Here is an 8,403-nt window from a genome sequence, read left to right as displayed (position 1 = left end):
CATTTATCCTAGCAATAAATCTACAATGCAACCAGCTTGAAAACCCATGCATTCAAAATATTTAATCCTGTTACTCTTACCTACAATTTTATTATGGAGGAAACTAGCTCTTGCCCTTCCATATATATGAGCTTTTTTTTTTTCTTCCTGGTATCCTAAAAGGACTATCTCACTTTATCCTTACAACACTTCTATATAGTAGCTGTCATTATTTACATTCTACAGATAGGGAAACCAAAGTCAAGAAACATTAATTGAACTGACTCAAGTTCACACCCAGAGAAAATAGGCAGGACCTGATCTATTTGATATACAAACCCAGAATTTGTCTTCTCCGCACACTTACTTCAAACTCTGAATCATTTCTCCCTCTCTTTTCCTTAATCTGTGCTTTCTTTCATTTTATTATTATTCAAATTTGTTTAAATAGGGAAACCTCAAGAGGGAAATAAGAAATAGCTGATAAACTAGTGTCCAAATGAGCCTTGATTTTTTTTCTTTTCTTTTTTTTTTAATTTTACTTTATTTTACAATACTGTATTGGTTTTGCCATACATCAGCATGAATCCACCACGGGTGTACATGAGTTCCCAATCCTGAACCCCCCTCTCACCTCTCTCCCCATACCATCTCTCTGGGTCATCCCAGGGCACCAGCCCCAAGCATCCTGTATTCTGCATCAAACCTAGACTGGCGATTTGTTTCTTACATGATATTATACATGTTTCAATGCCTTCAGCCTTGATGTTTTAAAGATAAAAAGAAGGAAAAATATAGCATGTTGATCTGATGAGAAAGAACAACCATACACGAAAGCACAAAATGAAAAGTAAAAAATTTTCTACGACCTACACACATACACCTCTCTACAAATATTACTACAATACTAAGAATAAATAATTTGAAATGCAAGTATAATGGTGTATGTAATAAGCTGCATTTATAAAGTATCATCTATTAACCAGGCACAGTTGTAGCACTTTAAAAGTATTAAATCAATTAAATCACTTAATGTGTATGAAGCCATATATTCATTTTTATTAATATTAAAGAATCTTACTCTTCATAATATTTTGAACTTCTCCATTTGTCCTATATTTTCCTTTAAACATGTATTTTGGAGATCTTTCTATACCCATGCAGGATGATCTTTTTTGTTTTTTACTATTTTAGACTATTCCATAGCAAAGATGAGTCACAATTAACAGATACTGGTGGTTTATCTCTGCTCCCAATGATCTTAAATAAGAAACTGGATGATTAGCATTCTTTTAATTTAGAAGTCCCATTTCAGCAACAACCATAAGACACTGAATATGATTAAAGGGTGGTTAGGTTAGAAAGGAACTGATAATGAAGAGAAAGACTATTTTATGGTTTAGAGAATTATCAGGAAACAGCATTGCCAGGCGTCTTGAGGCCATAGCAAGCAGCACTGGGCTAGCCAAGGACAGAGGTCACTGACTTCACAGGTCAAATTATCCTGTCCCCTGAGCATATTATCCTCTCAGGAAATTATCCTGTCCCCTGAAAACCTCCTGAAATAAAATGCTTCAGGCCCATGGCAACAGGTTCCAATCAGTCAGTCAGTTTAGTCGCTCACTCATGTCCAGTTCTTTGCGACCCCATGGATTGCAGCAGGCCAGGCTTCCCTGTCCATCAACAACTTCAGGAGCTTAGTCAAACTCATGTCCATCAAGTTGGTGATGCCACCCAACCATCTCATCCTCTGTCTTCCCCTTTTCCCCCTGCCTTCAATTTTTCCCAGCATCAGGGTTTTTCAAATGAGTCGGTTCTTCGCATCAGGTGGTCAAAGTATTGAGTTTCAGCTTCAGTATCAGTCCTTCCAATGAATGTTCAGGACTGATCTCCTTTAGGATGGACTGGTTGGATCTCCTTGCAGTCCAAGGGACTCTCAAGAGTCTTCTCCAACACCACAGTTCAAAAGCATCAATTCTTCGGCGCTCAGTCCTTTGTAGTCCAGCTCTCACATCCGTACATGACCACTGGAAAAATCATAGCTTTGACTAGATGGACATTTGTTGGCAAAGTAATGTCTCTTCTTTTTAATATGCCGCCTAGGTTGGTCATAGTTTTCCAAGGAGAAAGCGTCTCTTAATTTCATGGCTGCCGTCATCATCTGCAGTGATTTTGGAGCCCAAGAAAAGAAAGCCTCTCACTGTTCAGTGTCTTCTAAATCAACAGTCTTTGTGGCACAGTTCAGAGAGCCAAGGAATGCCTTCCACCAGATGCTGTCTATCCCACTGGGTTCTGGAGAACAACCAAAAGAATGAGAAGGACTTGGGGCCAAACTCCATTTATTACTCAGGTTCCATTGTGCCTCCCACCCAAGCTGAAGGACTACTAGCATCACTACCAATTCAAATCCTTTATCTAATGGCTTTCAAAAAAACTGAGCTTTTTTTTTTTCCTTGATGCCAAATGTCTACAAGTCATTCCAGGAAGTATCAAAGGTGTGTTTGCTATGTACTTTGAGCTTTATCAAAGAGATCTGCAATTTCCTTCTGTTAGCTGGGTTCTGGGTCTGTGAACTGATGTAGATCTGAAAACTGGATAGTTCAGTTCAGTCACTCAGTGTGTCCGACTCTTTGCAACCTCAAGGACTGCAGCGTGCTAGGCCTCCCTGTCCATCACCAACTCCCAGAGTTTATTCAAACTCATATCCTTTGAGTCGGTGATGCCATCCAACCATCTCATCCTCTGTCATCCCCTTCTCCTCCTGCCTTCAATCTTTCCCAGTATCAGGGTCTTTTCAAATGAGTCTGTTCTTCGCATCAGGTGGCCAAAGTATTGAAGTTTCAGCTTCAGCATCAGTCCTTCCAATGAATATTCAGGCCTGATCTCCTTTAGGATGGACTGGTTGGATCTCCTTGCAGTCCAAGGGACTCTCAAGAGTCTTCTCCAACACCACAGTTCAAAAGCATCAATTCTTTGGCACTCAGCTTTCTTTATAGTCCAACTCTCAAATTCATACGTGACCACTGGAAAAACCATAGCCTTGACTAGATGGAACTTTGTTGGTCAAGTAATGTCTCTGCTTTTTAATATGCTATCTAGGTTGGTCATAACTTTCCTTACAAGGAGTAAGTGTCTTTTAATTTCATGGCTGCAATCACCATCTGCTGTGATTTTGGAGTGCCCCCCCCAAAAAAAACAGTCAGCCACTGTTTCCACTGTTTCCCCATCTATTTGCCATGAAGTGATGGGACCAGAGGCCATGATTTTAGTTTTCTGAATGTTGCATTTTAAGCCAACGTTTTCACTCTCTTTCACTTTCATCAAGAAGTTCTTTAGTTCTTCTTCACTTTCTGCCATAAAGGTGGTATCATCTGCATATCTGAGGTTATTGATATTTCTCCCGGCAATCTTGATTCCAGCTTGTGCTTCATCCAGCCCAGCATTTCTCATGATGTACTCTACATAGAAGTTAAATAAGCAGGGTGACAATATACGGCCTTGACGTTCTCCTTTTCCTATTTGGAACCAGTCTGTTGTTCCACGTCCACTTCTAACTGTTACTTCTTGACCTGCATACAGATTTCTCAAGAGGCAGGTCAGGTGGTCTGGTATTCCCATCTCTTTCAGAATTTTCCAGTTTATTGTAATCCACACAGTCAAAGGCTTTGGTATAGTCAATAAAGCAGAAACAGATGTTTTTCTGTTTTTGTTTTTTTTTTTTTCTGAAACTCTCTTACTTTTTCTACAACCCAGCATATGTTGGCAATTTGATCTCTGGTTCTTGTGTCTTCTCTAAAACCAGCTTGAACATCTGGAAGTTCACAGTTCACATATTATTGAAGCCTGGCTTGGAGAATTTTGAGCATTACTTTACTAGCATGTGAGATGAGTGCAACTGTGTGGTAGTTTGAGCATTCTTTGGCATTGCCTTTTTTAGGGGAATGAAAACTGATCTTTTCCAGTCCTGTGGCCAGTGTTGAGTTTTCCAAATTTGCTGGCATATTGAGTCCAGCACTTTCACAGCGTCATCTTTTAGGATTTGAAATAGCTCAACTGGAATTCCATCACCTCCACTAGCTTTGTTCATAGTCATGCTTCCTAAGGCGCACTTGACTTCACATTCCAGGATGTCTGGCTCTAAGTGAGTGATCACACCATAGTGATTATTTGGGTCATGAAGATCTTTTTTGTATAGTTCTTCTGTGTATTCTTGCCACTGGATAAGGGGGCGTGGTTTCCCACTGTGATAACTGGTGTCAGCCTTCTGCCTACCAACTTTCAATCTTCTCTTTTCTTCTCTTCCCCTTCCTTCCCCTTCCTCCTCCTCTCCCTGTCCCTCTCTCTGTCTCCTTCTCTGTCCCTCTTTCTACCTCTCTTTCTGCCCTTCCGCACAGAACATAATAATTTAACAGCTATCACCCTATCCTTATTGGACAAGGCACCCCAGTTGCCACTCTGGACACGATGCCCATCATGATCATTATTTCTGTTCTGCAACTGGCATTCCTATGCTACAGTGTGGCTTCTGCCATTCCCCAAATCCACCAGCCATATGTGGGAGCCCTCAGTTTTGTGTCCGCATCTCCCACCATAAAACCAAGTCAGCCTGTGGCAGATTCATGTCAACGTATGGCAAAACCAATACAGTATTTTAAAGTAAAATAAATAAATAAATAAATAAATAAATAATTTTAAAAAATAAAAAATAAAAATTTAAAAAAAAAAGTCAGTATAAAACAGCAACCACTGAGCTTTGAAAAAGCTGGTGTACTTCCTACCAGTGCATTCTCTACACACTTAGTGAAGATTGTGTTCCCTGGGCTCTCCTGGGACCCACAGTCAGGTGTAGCACTCTCAATGTCTTAAAGCCATTCAAACCTTTCACCTGCCCACACCTTAAGATGCTTCCAGAGAAGTTCGGCCACCAGTACCCCATTCACTGTAGTTCACTTTTACATTTAAGCTTCAAGGTGCCCATCCTGAAAATTCAGATATCTTTTCCAGAACATGAATGCAGAGTCATGAGAAAGTGCCCTGACAAAACTTCTCTCCTAGCAAGCCTCATAATCTATTCTGCCTGCTCCAATACCCTCTAATTCCATTCTCACAAATGCTTCCCTAGTTATTAACGGTACATGTTAGTCAACTTCTGGGGCTTCGCTGGTGGCTCAGACAGTAAAGAATCTGCTTACAATGCAGGAGACCTGGGTTCGATCCTTGGTTGGGAAGATCCCCTGGAGGAGGGCATGGCTATGACAGAGTCAATTCCTAGGCAGCCTGATAAGAAGTCCAGGGCCCTCGAGGAGGAGAGAGGGGTCTGGGGCTCTGAAGGATGAGATAGGGGTCTGAAATTCTGAAGGAGGAAGAGAAAACAAAGTGTTTTTTTTTCTACATTTCTTAGTCTTAAAACATTTTTTTTCTTTAAGCCCAGAACTGATGATTACACAACAACAAACAACTCAATTTAAACTCTGTACTAAGGATACTTCCCTGGTGGCTCAGATGGTAGAGCATCTGCTTACAAAGCTGGAAATGCAGGTTCAATCCCTGGGTCGGGAAGATCTCCTGGAGAAGGAAATGGTAACCCAGTCCAGTATTCTTGCCTGGAAAATCCCATGGACAGGCCATGGGGTTGCAAAGAGTCGGACACGACTGAGTGACTTCACTTTCACTTTAAGGATTATATAGCAACAATGTATCCTGCTTGAGGACAGTTTCTCCTTCCTGAAAACCTGACTAATCCTGTTGTCTTAAAATGTATATTATGGGAGTGGATTTGGTAAAATCTTTCTATTGCTAAATTCTAATCCTGTCATCTTAAAATGTAAATTGTGGGAGAGGGTCTAGTAAGATCTTTACAACCTTGAGACATTCTTTTGATTTATTGTAATAACCAATTTAAAAAGTATATAACTCCCTTTCTAAGACTATCGAGGGTGGCACTCTCCATCCCCCTTCTGATGTCTGTGTCAGAAGCTTTCTATGTCCCTTTTCTTACTTTAAGAAAACTCTGCTACACAAAAGCTCTTGAGTGATCAAGCCTGGTCCCTGGTTCCAAAGCTAAATCTTCTTCAGAGATCATGAATCCCACATCATTCACCATAAGCTATCAGCAACCCACTCCAGTATTCTTGCATGGAGAATCCCCGTGGATGGAGGAGCTGGCCAGATACATAGGGCTGCAAAGAGTCGGACACGACCGAGCAACAAAGCACAGAACAGTCAACTTCTGAGGTTCCTTGGGGGTATAAGCTATATTTTCTTGAGGTCCAAATAGTACTTCCCCATTCCAACAGTGAGTGCCAAGATCTGATCACAGATATTGGTCTAGATGAAGTGAAGATTAGTAGATACAGAGCTTGAGGAGAACAGGAAAGCACTATTAAGGCCTTTCATGGCAGAGCATCAGATGGTCTCCAGTAAAGAGAGGCCACTTTCCTCTGGCAAAAGGAAGAGGGATGCTTCTTCCTTGGTGGGACATTCAAGGGAAGGTGAGGTTCAAGGTCCTCAGGCTTCTTGACCACAAATTCCGTTTTCAGGCTCTTCCTGCTTTTCTGTAAGGTCCTAACAAAGAAGATATGTCACGGCTGCGCACTCGGTTTGTTCTGCAGCTGCATTCCCTTACTTCCTGCACAGTCTGATGCAGACTTGTAACAGATCGCGCTGCTGTTCACAGCAGCCACAGAACCCCTCTGACTCTCACAGACTGTTCAAGCTGGCAGTTTACTTCTCTGTCTATTGTTGTCTTTTGCCAAGGACTGAAATGCAGTTAATCCACTGAAATATCTTCATAACTATAATTTTCCCCAAACTGTTTACTCAGCAGAGCCTTTCCATAAAATAATGTTCCACCTACTCCTTTCACCTCCCAATTAATTGTAGGTGAAAACATTAGCAATTATAATGCCACTACATGCCAGGGGCTATTACCCTACTAATTACTGATACTGTGGGTCCCTCATTGCCATCAGATCACAGGAAACCCAACTCCAAATCAGATTCTTGATGTCTGCTTTCCAGGACTTCTCCTGATCCCACCTGGCAAAGCATAGAGTTCCCACAAAGCATAATTTGAAATATTATTGACAAGAAGTTAGGTAGTACAGGAAGGATATTTAAACAAATAATGACAAGATAACAGAATAAATTCTAAAATAAAGATATGAATATTATTTACTCTAAAACCCATCTGAGAAGGTGGGTGATTATACTTGCAAAGTCAGGGATGTCTTCATGGAGAACTAAGGTAACAAATCTCATTCATCATTCACTATGATCTATGCAAAGCCCTTTATATTTAATATTTTAAATAACCCTGTGTTGCAGACAGTTCTGCTGGCTCCATTTTAAAAATGAGAACACTGACTAAAGCTTAGTGAATTCCCACAGATGCTAAGTGGCAGAACCCTGGGTCATGCTTTTGAACACTGCGCTAAGCTTTTTTTCTGGAAGACTTGATGCTGACCTGGTTTTTGATAAGGTGTTTTTTATAAATTATAGAAGGAGAAAGAGTACTGTGGGCAAAAAGGAGAGGAGATGCAAAGTCAAAGAGATATGAAAAGACTACCATACTTTAGGATAATAAGAAATTCAATATGAACTGGGAACCATTTAAAGGGTATCTTAGTTTGTTTGGGCTGCAATACCAAAATGTTACAAGACTTATAAGGAACAGAAATTTATTTCTCACAGTTCTGCAGACTGAGAAGTCCAACTTCAAGGCACCAAAAGATTCCTTGTTTAGTGGGGTCCACCCCAGGTGGCACTAGCAGTAAAGAACCCACCAGTGCAGGAGACATAAGAGACACAGGTTTGATCCCTGGGTTGGGAAGATCCCCTGGAGGAGGGCATGGTAACCCACTCCAGTATTCTTGCCTGAAGAATCCCATGGACAGAAGAGCCTGGTGGACTACAGTCCATAGGGTCGCAAAGAGTTAAATACAACTGAAGTGCCTTAGCGCAGCACACACATCTTCCTGGTTCACAGAAGGCTGGCTTCTGGCTATTTCATCACATGGTCAAGAGCCACGGTAGCTCTCTGGGTTTCTTGTGTGGGCACTAATCCCATTCATGAGGGCTCTGCCCTGATGACTTAATCATCTCTCAGAAACCTCACTTAACACTGTCTCACTGGAGAAAAAGTGTAATCGTGTGAATTTGGGGAAAACACCAATGTTCAGTCTCTAGCAGAGGATGAACAAGAGTGAAGAACAGGCAAGAGAATGTAGACTGTACAACCAGTCGGTGGGTTTCACAACAGGAGGTCATGAAACTGAAAGTGAATTATGGCCTGGATACCAGCACCGGGGCCAGAACGTGTGCTGTTTCATCGATGTTCCCTTACTCTTCTCCTCTCTGAATCTAAATGTCAGATACCCTATTTGTATCTGTATGACTTTGGATGAATCTCTCAATCTCATTATC

This window comes from Budorcas taxicolor, chromosome 6 (assembly GCF_023091745.1).
Source record: "Budorcas taxicolor isolate Tak-1 chromosome 6, Takin1.1, whole genome shotgun sequence".
Taxonomy (NCBI): domain Eukaryota; kingdom Metazoa; phylum Chordata; class Mammalia; order Artiodactyla; family Bovidae; genus Budorcas; species Budorcas taxicolor.
Note: the sequence above shows the minus strand (reverse complement) of the source record.